Here is a 14,194-nt window from a genome sequence, read left to right on the forward strand (position 1 = left end):
TGATGTTCATTTTATCCACTGGTAAGCTCCAAATGACTTGGGATAAAATGCTTACAATTGCTAAAACCACTCCTATTATTATGATGCAATTCTGCTCACTAATGGTTCAGTAAGTAATTATAAACAACCATTTTTATTTTAAAGCTGTGGAGCTGACAGTTCAGTTACAGCCATGACAATATGTACATGCATGCTTTAAACCTAACAAGCCTGGGTAAGTATATCTTTAAATGTGTAGATATACACTGTGCATAATTATGGAAAGCATGAGATCCAGTTTCCATCCATCCATTTTTATACCTGCCTATTTCAGTGCAGGGTTGCAGGGAGTTGAGGCTTATCCCAGCTGCCATCCGGTGACAGGTCACCAAATCTACAATCACTGAATTTGAGAGGAACGTTTTGCAATGGCATCTCTATTTGAAAACTTGATCACTGCAATGTCCCCATCCACACAGTCTAAATCCATTTCCTTCACTTACAGCCATTGAACTGTCCCATTTGAGCTCTATCATTTCCATCTCCCATGGGCTGTGTACTTCAGAAAGCCCAGTTCTAGCTACTTAGCTTCTAGTGATATTAAACATGTGTATGTGTCTAAGAGTCTTAGGACAGCAGATGATGGCTCTAGGAGGAGACTGGTAGAAGGATTAGCTTTCCTGTTCTGCACCAGCTCTTTACCATTTTAATGAGGCGGGGCCGCAGGGTCTTTCTTCAGCCCCAGCCAACTGTGTCATAGTCTGGGCCTGGGGACAAAGTATGGCTGCAGGGGTTCAGGGACAGTTACGATACAGCACAGCCATTGTATGAAGGGAAATGGAATGAGATATGGCACTGATGAGAGGGGAATGAGAAAAGGTGCATAAGGGAGTGAGGCAGAGAAAGAGAGGGAGTATGTGGGTGTAAGAGCGTATACACACAAACCTTATCCGAGAATAAAAGAGTAATTTAGGTCTTTCTATAGGCCTACCTCCAAAGCCCCTCCGGTATGCACCCTGATAACACAGAGAGGGCACACGTGGATTAACTCTCAATTGAAGGGACTGTAATTACCTGCCAATATGAATACTACTACTATTACGAAACAAAAACCGCACAATTTCCCCATTCACTAAATTTAGAAATGATAAAGGTTAACTAATCAAAGATTTCCAGCACAAATTATGTGAGTGACAGTAAACATCAGGTTAAATCAGTGGCATGACAACTTATGTATGTATTGTGTGCTAGAACTGAACAATAAAAACACAGAAATGCTTCTATATTTTATGTATTTAAACAGTAATCATTTAATGTTGAAGTACCATTCAACCAGTTTCCAAAAAAAAAGTCTGACAGAAATGGCACCAAAATCAGCATCAGTATCTCTGTATGCTATACTAGGCTGGCTCTGACACAGGCTTGCAAAGCCACCTGGGGTTGTGCAATGCAGATGCTTACTTAGGCTTAAAAGTAAGACAAAGCTGCTGTCACTGCCATGAGAATGGGAAAAAAAAAAAAAAAGACAGTGCTGCCATAGGGCTTGACAAGAACCGGCAGTGGGGAAAAAGCAGAGGGCTGATGACTCTAGTGGTGTGTATAAAGATCAAAGGTGTGTTTGTGCGTTTGTCTTGAGTGTATACATGTGATTGTCTGCACTTTCATTCAATGAAATCTTAACAGAATCAAGACTGGGAAAGAAAAAAAAAAAAACTATCTCCAATGCTCCAATCGCCCTCCCTCAGTAGGGTATCTGCATTACTCCTCTCAACTGGACAAAAGACCCGACAGCCATCACAGGGGGTCAGGAGGGTGGTCAAAACTCACGCAAGACTACAATGGCTCTTTGGGTTTCCAAAGTGACATGCATGCATGCACACAAACTCTAAAAGAATGCATGGCTAATCAACATTAGAGTAAAACACAAATAACCCAGAACTGATGATCTGTGACTGTCAGTGATACAGGGTTTCATAAAAAAAAGAACCAACTCAGTGAAAGAATGCTACTGATGTGAATGCATGCAGCCATGCTATTGAATGAGTAATAATGGAAAAGCCCATGAAGAGGAGTCATTGACACAAGCTGAAGTCCACTTCACGGTGGTTTTGGCAAAGAGGGTGAGACTGAGAACCATTTCATGGCTAAAGACACTTGGCCCTGGGGGCAGAAATGCCTTTGGAGTAGTGTTGGGCTCAGTCCTGTGACCTGGAGGTTATAAGACGCACAATCATTACTGTCACTGGAGCTTGACTTGGGCTTTGTCCATCTGTCTCAATCTTTCTCACACATACACTGAATGACTGTGGTTGACAGCAACCACCCATACCAGTCAACTGAGCCTCTCTGTAGCCATTTTCCAAGTTGATTAATCCACCCATTTTTTCCTCTTTACAGGAACTCTTATTTTCCGTCAGTATCCCAATGACCTTGTTTTACAGTTTCCCTCTTTACCTCATCTCCTTACCTTACACCTAGACATATTTAACACTGCTCACCTTTGTCAACTGTCCACTGTCAAACCTTCACATTTATCCATTTTGCTTTATTCCATTCTTCTCTTCTTTTTAACAAAGCTTTTACATCTGGACACAGACTCCATAGTTCCAGGGCAGGCTACATCACAGACAGCTACAGGCACTAAATGAGAACAAACGCCTCTGCTTTACCTGAACAACTTCCCAGAGGGGATACTCCTGGACTAGAAGGCAACTAGCTTCCTCTCCATTTCTTTCTGTATACTGCCTCTGTTTCGTTTCTTCCTCTATGCATTGTATGTAATTGAAAAACATAAGGCCCAAAGGCTTTTACTTTCTCTAGTAAAGAAACAGGACTGATGCCTCATGGGGAGAAGAGAGAGGGTGTGGGGGGAGGATACGAGACAATGCAATGCAGCAAAACTGGCGAAGTAATTAATTTGGACAATAAGAAATTGAAGCTGATGCCAACATATAGCTGAGAAGTGCAAAATACGCAAACAATGGAGTACTACTTTAAAGGGAATATGACAGTAGGTGAGGAAATAAAACAACAGGAAAGCCATATGAATAGATTCTAAAGATGACAAAGATTATATATATATATATATATATATATATATATATATATAATGCGTTGGGTGCCTTGTAAGTGCTATAGAAATTTAATCTATTATTGTAATTATTAGGAGTTCATAAAGTCAGTCAAAGTTTATTAATTAGTCAAAGTTATTTACACGTGCTGCGTTGTATTTGTCTAATGTGTAATGATTTCCTATCCAAGGTGTCATTGGCATATTTTAAAATGGTCTTTTTAACCTTTTTAACTCTAGCATGGTAGCATAACCGTAGAATAAAGCTAATTGATGTGTTATTAAGACTCTGCTAAGAATCTTCTACAGATGAATGTACTGAATAACTTCACTCACCTTGTCTCATTCTCAGTGCCTATCTAGACATGATGATGGACCTGTTGCTGCTGTGTCTCAGACTGAGGACCATGTGGTTCGTGATGTTAAGTTTATGCTAATACTGATATATTGCAATGTTACAATGTGGTACTGAAACGTTCAATATATATGATTGCTATTCAACAAACTAATTGCTAGCCTACACCAACAAAAACCAGAGTCATGTTTAGTATTGTAGCTCCTGTCTTATTGTGAACTTATTCTAGTCTGTTTTTCATAACATGCAGACTGGACACCTTTCTAAGTCATGACACTCCCTTCTGTTTAAGTAAATGCATTCATAATTATAAGACAGACCCTTTTTCAAGGTCACACATAAGGTGTTACATGTGACAAATTTACCAACAGTAGGAATTATAACAATCAGACTGACTAATTCATCATTTATGGCCTTAGAGTTAAATACTCTCCTCCTCTGTTTGTTCGAATTATTTAAAAAATAATGTCAGATCATTTGTCAACATGAGGGTTTCAGATAACGTGATGACAGCACAATCCTGAAATAACAAGGAATCAATTGATACCAAATGTGTCATGATTGATCACTGGAATAGCACTAAAATATCAATACAAAATTAAAATCTTTTTATCACGAGGTCCATGAAAGTCAAATGATTTGCAGTAATAACTGATGAATCTCTGATAGTCATTAATCTGTGTTGTTGCTTAATTGATTCATGCTGCTTTCAGACAACTGCTGCTGATATTCGCTCAAACTCTGTTAGAAAATAAGTGAGCAGCACCTGAACTAAGAAAGGATGAAGAAGCTGCTGCTGCCCCTCATTTTGTGTGCCACTCGATTAACTCGACCAGTACAGGTGTGGACTAAACCATTCAACACAATTCTAAAGGGGCATGACAGAATATCCATCATTGTTGTGAATGCAAAATTCAGTATTTGAACCCCTTTATTCAGCCAGACAAACTTTTATTATGATATTAACTAGAAATTTGAAAATGGAACAAAAAATAACTTTTCATTCTACGATTTTCAAGGGCCCCCACCCTGCAGTGGGCCCTGGGTAAACAGTACAGTTTACATCCTTCAGTCCAACACCACTGCTGAAAGCTATTTGTCAATTTTAACATGAATAAACTCAAGATCTAACTGCTTAGTTTCTCCATTAGATTTATCTTTCCAGTTTTATGTCCACTCTGTCAAAACAAAACAAAAACTAGATAAAAAGTGTGTGTGTAGAGAAAAATGTGAGCATAGCTGCTTGAAAGATGCTCCTGCTAGGTTGTTTGATTTCAAACAGCAGGTGTGCATTAATCCCTCTACGAAAGTGAACACATGCTACGGGGTTCTCTCAACACACACCCAAAATCACCTCTCTTCCACAGTGTGCACAACATGATGTGAAAGTACAAATCCCTGCACAGCTTTCAGTCAGTGCCCAAATCGTCAATGAAATCACAAATGACCAACATGTTTGTCATAAGCAGGCGCTCTATGGCTCAGATGTGCATACATGTGTCAATGTGTGACTAATTATTATTTTTTCTTTGTGTATTAGTGTGTGTCACTGCTCCTGCCTGACTGCTCCCCATTCTCATCTCGTTCTCTCACTTAGTGCACACAGATGAAAGTGGGACTTGTGTGTAATTAATTGGATATGTTTGTAATTAGAGGGCGAGTCAGGGAAAATGCACGCAAGCCTTCTTTTGTTTTGTCTGTTGAGCCTAACAGCAGCACAGGAAAATAAAAACTGATTACACAGAACACTAATTACCATGGAATTATCCCCCTCACTTCACAGGGTTAATTCTTATTCAATGTATGTGTGTGAGTGTGTGTGTGCGCATTTATATACATTAGCCTGCTACATGTACATGGACACATACTTTTGTGTTACAATGAGTGTGTTATTGACCATGAGCCTGATCAGAGAATAAAAAGCTTTAGAAGGAAGTTGATGGCATATTTGTTGGATGAAATCTGCTTTTGGACAAAGGATTCACTAATAAGCTCCATCTATGAGCTCAAACAATAGATTTGAATTTATTCTTTGCTTTGTTTGTTTCGTTACAACTCAAATATCACATCCAGCCAACAGTACAAGACTCAACATAACTGACATTATGTTTTGACATAAAATAAAGCGCAGCCTGAATTTTTATTTATTTTTCGGAGGATAGGAGGGAAAGCACTATGTTTTAATTCTAGGATTTTGTGTTTTTAGAAATTGCAAATCATATCAGAAGGTGTTTTCTAAAGCATAATCGTGATAAAACGACACAAGAAAGTAAGGCTTAGGTACCTTTTATGTGTTGGTCTCAGAAGTCAACCTTCAGAAATAGAACAAATAGTTAGCTACAAGACACTCAGTATTGATCATTCTTTTTCTGTTTTATGCATGCATTTCTGCCTCCACAAACAAGCATGAAAACATGTCCAAGTGTGCCTAAAAAAACATCTGATTTACAGACTTTTTTTCCTGGTAGTGTCAGTATTAATAGTAATAATATTATGCCAGAAATTAGACAAATACAGTACATACAGCTAAGATAGAGACTTATTCTTAAAATATTTTGGTTTTAAGAAAACTTCAATTAACAGTAAAATGATACAGTATATGCACACACCAACTTAAAGCAGTGGACCAGATAAACAAATTGAAATTTGCAAGTAGTAAAGAAAAAAAAACCAAAAACAAAACTATTGCTTTTATTCTCGTGACATCACGTCTGCCTTATTATTTCTGTGTAATGTGAAATAGAGGTCAACCTCGTTCTTTGCAGAACAGAACGTGGGTGGCAACCGTGTTCTTAATCGCCAGAAAATCACATTTGCTTTTTTTTTCTTTGCTCTTCCAATCATTTGAATTCTGAAGCTAATCAAGGTTACTTCAGGGTTCTTCATAAAGTCAGTAAGCCAAGGATTTTCAAAAAGAATGTTGAGAAAAGTGGCATACAAACCTTTCATTGGTGTCTAAAAGCATGGTAGAAGTTGCAGTGATTGCGATTACTTTATTAAAGGTTTGTAAATTTCTTCACATGGTCAGGGTCCTACTCTGTTAGCTTCTGTTATTTTGTGTGTAAATGAAAGTTCATAGGGCAATAAAAGACACAGCTGCTGTCTTATTCTTCCCAAGACTGCATTTGCTAAACAAAAAGCTAACTCCATATGATTTGAGCAAGTGTTTTTGCTTCATGTTGTAAGAGTCTTTATGATGAAGGCAACAGATGTAAATGAAGGATCTAGGCCACCATAGAGTGAAACAGTCACAGTTTGTTTGCAACAAATACCAGTAGCAACTAACCACCAAGATGCATCCCAATTGCTTTCATCCATCCATACACGTTTCAAACTTTTCCAGGATTTATTTATTCATTTTGAGGATCCTGTTAAAATCTAATGTCCAAATCATTGGTTTCTTAACTATAATCAACAAGTCTGACATTTGATTATTGCCATGAAAAATTTTCTAAGACCAGTAGTGACCATATTTGGACAAGAATGTGAGGCTGCAGAGCAGCCGTTGAAAGCTAATTGGACAGAATGTATTTTGTGAACAAAAATAACTGATGCTGTTCCTGATTTCTGTATGACTTCATCTCTACAATCCAAATTCCTTTGATGTATGCATGATAAACTTCATTATGAAGCAGATATAACTGTGCAGTTCTAATGTCGAGTGAAAATGTAAGAAACCAAAGCTGAGCACACATGACAACATGTGCATGCATAAGAAAAATGTATCTACTAAATCTATTTTTCCACCAAGGTGGACCTGAGGGGGATACCCCTTTCCCTGTAGATTACAGAAATGGAAGAATGGATCCCACTGGAACCCCTCTCCTCTTCCCTCTCTCTCACTTCAGCCCTGTGTTGCCATGGCAACGATGAGTGGTGCGACATGGTGAGGACTATAGAAGGGGGAAGAAAAAAAATGAGAGGAAGAGTGGGAGGGAAGAGTCCACCTGCAGTCCAATACTGGCAACAGAAAAACCATGAGGGGAATCTAGTAGGAGGGATTAAGAGACAAGAGTTAACCCTAACTTCCTCAAGCACAAAGATATTTGTCCTCCAGCGTAAACAGTGATTTGTCCTTCCTGTCCTCCACTATCATCTCCTTACTCTAAGCTGTGTTATCCTGCCATGTTTTACAGGATCATTTTCAACCAGTTCTTTCAATATTTGTCCTCCCTACCTTTCATTCCCTTTCTCTGCCTTTTACTTAGTTCCTCTTCATCTTTTAATCCATCCTTCCCTCATCTCCTCACACACCCTCCCCTCTCCTCTAATGAATTGGTAATGACACTTTGGTCTACAGTGCTGAAAAAGAATTGTAATTATCAAAATGTCACTTCAGGTTATTATAAAAGAATGAAGAGCCGTTTCTGTCGCAGCATCTTTACTTTGCCAGAGACATAGAAGAAAGGACAGACTCTACTTTATTTTATTTAAAGGGTCACATCAGTCGAAACTAGAGAGCAGACATTCATACATGCATGTATGTATGAATGAATGTCACATGCCTGAAAGAAATATACACCAGACATAACACCGACTGTTGGCCTCTCATGCTCGTCCCCCTTAAGCAAGTTTCTTTTAATTCTGAAATATCATAGTTTTCTAACTCAAAAGCATGTGGCATTTAAAACAGCATGAACCCTAGAAAATAGTCATTCTACTAAAAGAGCAGGACGACAGTAGACTATTTGACTGTCTAACAATGAATAAAATGACCTGGATATCAGAGCCCCCACCCTCACGTCTTTCAGGAAATGCTACAACACAGTTATTTTTATCCATCCCCTGATAATAAGTGGGTTTAACTAGATCTTTTGCTTGTACTGATAGTCTTGTGTGACTCACCAAGACTGACGTCAGACACATTTCAGCCAGAAACACAAAGAAGCCATTTCCTTATTAATGAGTGGTATGAAAACATGACCACTGGCTTCACATTATATTTTCTGTGTATTTTAAACCATTTCTGCTTGAGTTTATTTAATATTCTATAATAATACAAAATGTAGACTTGTTTTAATCCCTACCTTACCTTACTTCTTATTACTGAAGAAGCAATATGTGACTTCAGAGGCAGCTAGAGGTAATATAGTCCATCTATATCTCTGACTGTTGGTATAACAAGTGAAGGCAAAGCTGTCACAGTGATGAAACAATCTGACCCATGCAGGGCCAGGGTGCTGAGACTCCCATCAGAATGATAAAAATGCTCATAAAAGGATTTATATTGGCTGTCAGAGTGTATAGATACTTATCAGGCATATATAGATGCAACATCTATGTACATTCACAACTATGTGCACAAACGCAGACACACAAGGCGCCACCACTTTCATCTATGCCATTTATGCTACCCAGTCCGTGTGAACTGGGTGATCTCACTAGCTGATTCTGGTTCAGATTTAAGGTATTGGATGACAAGCCGAAATCACACTGAAACCAGATGTGATCAGATCCAAGGGGCATCCTTTAATGGCTCAGGCCGACACACACCAGACAACGTTTTGACACACAACACAGGCAGCCTGCTTATCCCACCATTACTGCAGCTCACATTCCCTTTGAAAGACAACATAACCTAATTACCAGCATCCTGTTTTTGACAAAGGCAATATCATGATAGTTCAGATATGTATTATTACACTGGGACGCATCCTACCGAAGGTCACACGTTTATATCCTGTCCTACATCATATCGTGCTTCTTTATCCCTGTGGGTTTAAAGATAGGTTGACTGTCTGATAGTGTTTAATAAAAATCTCCCATCTATCACAGGATTTTTTTTTTTTTTTTTGCTGAGAAATATCATGGAATCAACCCATTGCACAAATGGAAATTGATTTAATAGACCCATGGACTTTATCAATGCCTGGGCCTGCAGTAGCATTTAATGTCACATGATTAAAGAGTCATAACAATATTAATACACTGTGTAACAAGTGTTTTCGATGGGGGAAAAAAACTAAATTGTATTATGATTTTAAGGCTCTTTCAGTAATTTATAAATGTTTTAATGGTCTTGGGCATCAGCGCTTTGTTTGTGTGTGTGTGTGTGTGTAAGATCAGGTGTTTACTTCAATTGTTATATTCTTTTGAATATGCAAAAATTGTTTTTATTAGGTGAAGCACTTTGTCCTGCGCCCTGTATGAAAAGTGCTTCATAAATTAAATTTGATTTGATATATTAGAAAATAAAGAACAGATTTTAGAAATTCTTACAAATTTTTTTTCTATTACCATTAAATCTGACATCTCTTAACTAAATCCATTTACTTCAAACTTTTCTTTTAAACCTGGACGAATTTCCACCTTCCTTATAGTGACTAAGAAAGGTTTACACAGTGTGAGCAAAGAAGGAATAAAACATTGTTTTATGTAAGAATCCAACACTTCATAAAAAAGTATTCATACTTTTATAGACATTTATATGTGATTACCTTCCATTATAACCCTCTTCACACCCAAATAGTGTAACTGCCAATGAGCATACTGGGGAATGTCACATCTGGAAATGTGTCTGCACCTGATTTTAACTCTCTAGCATAAAAACAACAGACGGAGGGAGAAAAGATGCTAAAGAAGTGGACAGTACCCATTTAAAACCAATGAAATCCTACAATTGTCCTCTTCTATGTTGAGTAAACAGAGTAATAAAGTGCAATAATGAGTTAGATGATTAGAATAAATACACAGTAGAAAGCTTTTTATTACTGCTGTTGCCTCTGTGTAAACATAATAAAGTGCTTGGACAGGAAGATGGAAGCAGAGGTGAAGAGATGGAGGGGTGTTGTGGAGCTGAAACCATTCATTAACAGAATGCATTAGTGCATAAATGAACAGTGGAAATAAAACAAGACAAATTATAATGTACTGAGTAGATACAGCACATGTGGGTTTGCATGTTTGCATGGTGTTTATATGACAATTAACATGAGCCCACTGCCATGTGGTTTCCAGAGGCTTACAAAAGTCAAACATGACACTGCTGAGTCTTATCAGGTCTTTCTCAAGGTTGCTATGTGCTACTTTAATTAAAACACCACCAGAGGGAGGCTCCACTGACACAACTGCTATACTTTCAAATTCTCTAACAGTGTTCTAACAGTGTTCCTGCAACACTACTGTGCTGCTGGCAGTACTTGTTGCACCAGCAATAAATCAAACTAAGAAACAAATCCAGACCCTCCTGCACCTTATGCTGAGGTGAGCTAATGAGAGAACCTATGAAATTAAGTTTAACCTGAATATGTAGTTCAAAATATAAAAATGATAGTGTGTAATCCTTGCATTGTTAAGGTCTGTGAATCCAAGTTCAATTTATTTCTTTAAAATACAGGTATAATTTAGTAATAAACCAATTATTTCTGAAAATAGCTGCATCCTCTGTGTGTCTAAGACCATATCTCACCACTGATGTCTGAAACATCTTTCAGCAGAGCAGTGCATATAAATAAGAGATAAGAAATATATGCATGCACACACTTGAAAAGGAAATTAATTTTCAAATGGTAATCTCTGCATTATCATTTTGATGTGGTCCAGTGAGCCTTTACCATGTGATAAATACAGTTACACAAAACCACATGGCGTTTTAACTAGGACTCTGATCAGAAATATTGACCTGCAGCACTCTGATACTCACATACCAGAGCAGAAGCACACAAATTCCTTGTAATCCGAGCTAAAGAAATCACATGCATGTTTAAACACAGAAATGTTTATATCTCATTACTTTTGCATTTAACTGTCTACATACAAAATAGCATTAAAGTTGAACTTATCTCCATATTTAAACAAAAACTGCAGATTAAGAACATTTACATCTTTTAATAATTCTCAAACACTCGGGTCTCCTGTATTGTAAAGCAACTATTTCCATTTAGATCTGTAATATCCAGTCCTCACACACACACATACACACAATATAGACACAATGCACCATATAAACATCTGTAAATATAGATTTATTGCACATAAAACATGTGCTTTATAGAGTTATCTGGCAGAGAACCAAATCCCTCCACAATTAATCTCCTTTATCTCACTTGAAAGTTTGCCTCTGACCCAATGCTGCCACTCTACTTTCTTACTCCCCCCCATCAAAACCATTTCTCCCTGATGACCACTCTGCTGTGTTCCCTAACGTGCAAGCGGAAGGAGAGAAAAGCAGCTTGAACATAAAGAGAGAAAAAGAAATCAGACAATACCAGAGAGGGAGCTACTACACCATTAAAGAGTTCAGAGAAACAATGGCAAAGGAAAAAAACACAGTAAAGAGGAGAGGAGAGCCGGGGCTGTCAGAAGTACTTACTACTGCATTTGTACAAACATTTGAGATAAAATAAACCCCTATCAAAGTCCCACAGAATTCAATATAAACAAATCAAACAATTTACATTTAAAAAAATTACAACCATGATGAAAAGCTAAAGCAAGCAACAAAAGTTCAACAGAAAAAAATAAAATCTTATTAAAGGCACATGAACAAAAGATATACTAAAGGTAGCTACAAGCATGACTGCAATGCAACATTTAACTGTGAGCCAGTTCAAAAATAGAAGAAAATGGAGGGAAGAAAGAGGCAGAGCAGCAGAAAACGAAAGCTAGTGCAAGTTCCCATGTGTCTGACAGTGCAAGGGATGATTTATGGCGAGCATTGTCTTACTATGTAATTGTCCGCCATGTTGGTTTTTTGGAGTGAGAATGAGAGCATTAGAAAAGGCGATATATCTCAGAACTTCTGTCTAAATAACCACAATGTGCATGTTAAAGGGAGAAAAATCACAGAGACAGAAAGTGGAATAAAGCAGAAATGCCAAATAACATTTATGCACTTAAAATAACACATTTAGTCCAGTGATGGGTGAATTCCTTGTTCAAAATACTTCAGTGTTTGAATCTTGTTCATTTAAATATTTGTTAGCCTGGGAGCAAGAGTCATTTGATGATCTCATATTAAGTAAAAAATAGAGTAACACCTAATCAAGATTCCTTCGATGCCCAGTGGCACTGCTCCAGCTTTGTCTAAATTTATAAGTTTATTGATATACGAGTGCTCGACAATGAGATCACTGCTGACAATTTAAAACGAGGTCACAACTGCACAGTGATTTAAGATGAGCTGCATCTCGGGGGACAGTGATATTTGCACAGGGCCCAAGTGTAAGTAAACAAATACTTTTTACTATAGGACAAGCTTAAGCTTAAATAAAATTAGATCCAGTTTCCATTAGATTCAGTTTAGTAAAGTTTCAGTTTGTAAAGATTCAGTTTTTGTAAATCTTCATACAGATAATAAAATGATATTATTCCATCATCTTACCATGTTTAAAGTCAGGGTACATTACCCTGCTCTGATGTGTAAATGGACACTGTTGAAAAGTCCTATTTTGGTTGGTGTTTAACTGATATGGTCTTTGAGAAAAGGCATCAAAGGGCTCTGTGTATCTTTTATCTTTCCATCTCTTAACTAGTTTAATGCGTAAACACCATGCACCCACCTTGCCACAGATAAAGGGAAGGTAGGAAAAGACCACTGTCAGTACTGTCATCCAAAGAGCCAAGCAAAAGACTTCCATCTCTAATGTTCTCTATCCAAATCAGCTCCATCGCTCTTATCTCACTTCTTCCTCTCTTCTACTTTTCTTCCCATGTTTTCCACCAGTGCAGGAATTCAGTAGAAAGAAGTTCTGACCATTTTCTGTGCATGAGTGGACGAGGCCTACAACTTCTCACTTTAATGAGCATGTGTGTTCTCCTCGCTGCACTCTCCAAACACGATATCTCAAACACTGGCAGCTTGCTAGTGTAGTGAATGGTTTGTGTGTATGTGTGTGTGTGAGGAGAAGGAGTAAAGGGAGGTGAAGATGGAGATATTGTTGCTTTGTGACTGGAGCAGACCAATAACTCCCTTCATTAATGAATGAGTATTATGCTCTCTTATTCTACAACTTTCCCAACACAGCCTGCCAACACTGATAGTCTTCTGAAAACCGAGAGAAGAGGCACTACGGTGGATACAAAGAACACAGGCAGAGGATGATGGTAGAAAGTGATGAGAATAAAGGATACAGAAAGAAAAATGAAAAATAAAGCTAGAAAAGCTCTAGAAGTCATCAGGCAAGTGGAACTAAACCAAACACCTTCAAATAAGCTGTAAACTAAAGCTGGGTACGCTGTGGCATGACAATCTCAGTCGCTAACTCTAAGCTTAAATGGCAGCATCCATGTACACAAACCCCAACAGCCCGAGGCAACGCTGTCAATCCGCAAAACCCTCCCCACGAAACTGTAATCCCCTCAACCTTCCTCTCTGTCTAGCCAACAGATATTTCCAAACCCTCTACTGATATTGCATCACCGCCCTCGCAGGCTTTCCTTGAGTATAGATCAGTGAGTGCTGAACACTAGGCATCACATATGTCACCGATCCATCTTACAATCTAAAGCTACCAGAAAAAATAATGACTCTGCTGGAAAGAAATTGGAACGTTACCAATTGGTATGTATTTTTTGTTAGAAGCTCCCAAAAAGAAAAGAAAACAAGGATTTTACCACAAGTCTGTGTACATACACACACAGTGTGTGTGTGTGTGTGTATAAAGTGGCACACACCCACCTTTGATTTGCCCTAACTTTAATCAGGAGACCAGACACAAAGTTTTGCCTGATTAGAACTAGTCTCGGGTCTACTGGTCAGGGCTACCAGTCCTAGGGAAGTTTATGACTTGTACCAGAAAAGGTTTTAATTAGGTAACAAAAACAGTAACACATTATACAAATGCAGAGAC

At 38.1% G+C, this 14,194-nt stretch overlaps 1 protein-coding gene across 4 annotated transcripts in view; it reads right to left on the reverse strand.

The window, feature by feature from the left end:
* plxna4 (plexin A4) overlaps positions 1-14,194 on the reverse strand; it is a 248,207-nt gene that overhangs the window by 132,125 nt on the left and 101,888 nt on the right. The gene's annotated exons all lie outside the window — the stretch shown is intronic.

This window comes from Melanotaenia boesemani, chromosome 23 (assembly GCF_017639745.1).
Source record: "Melanotaenia boesemani isolate fMelBoe1 chromosome 23, fMelBoe1.pri, whole genome shotgun sequence".
In the NCBI taxonomy this organism is placed as follows: Eukaryota; Metazoa; Chordata; class Actinopteri; order Atheriniformes; family Melanotaeniidae; genus Melanotaenia; species Melanotaenia boesemani.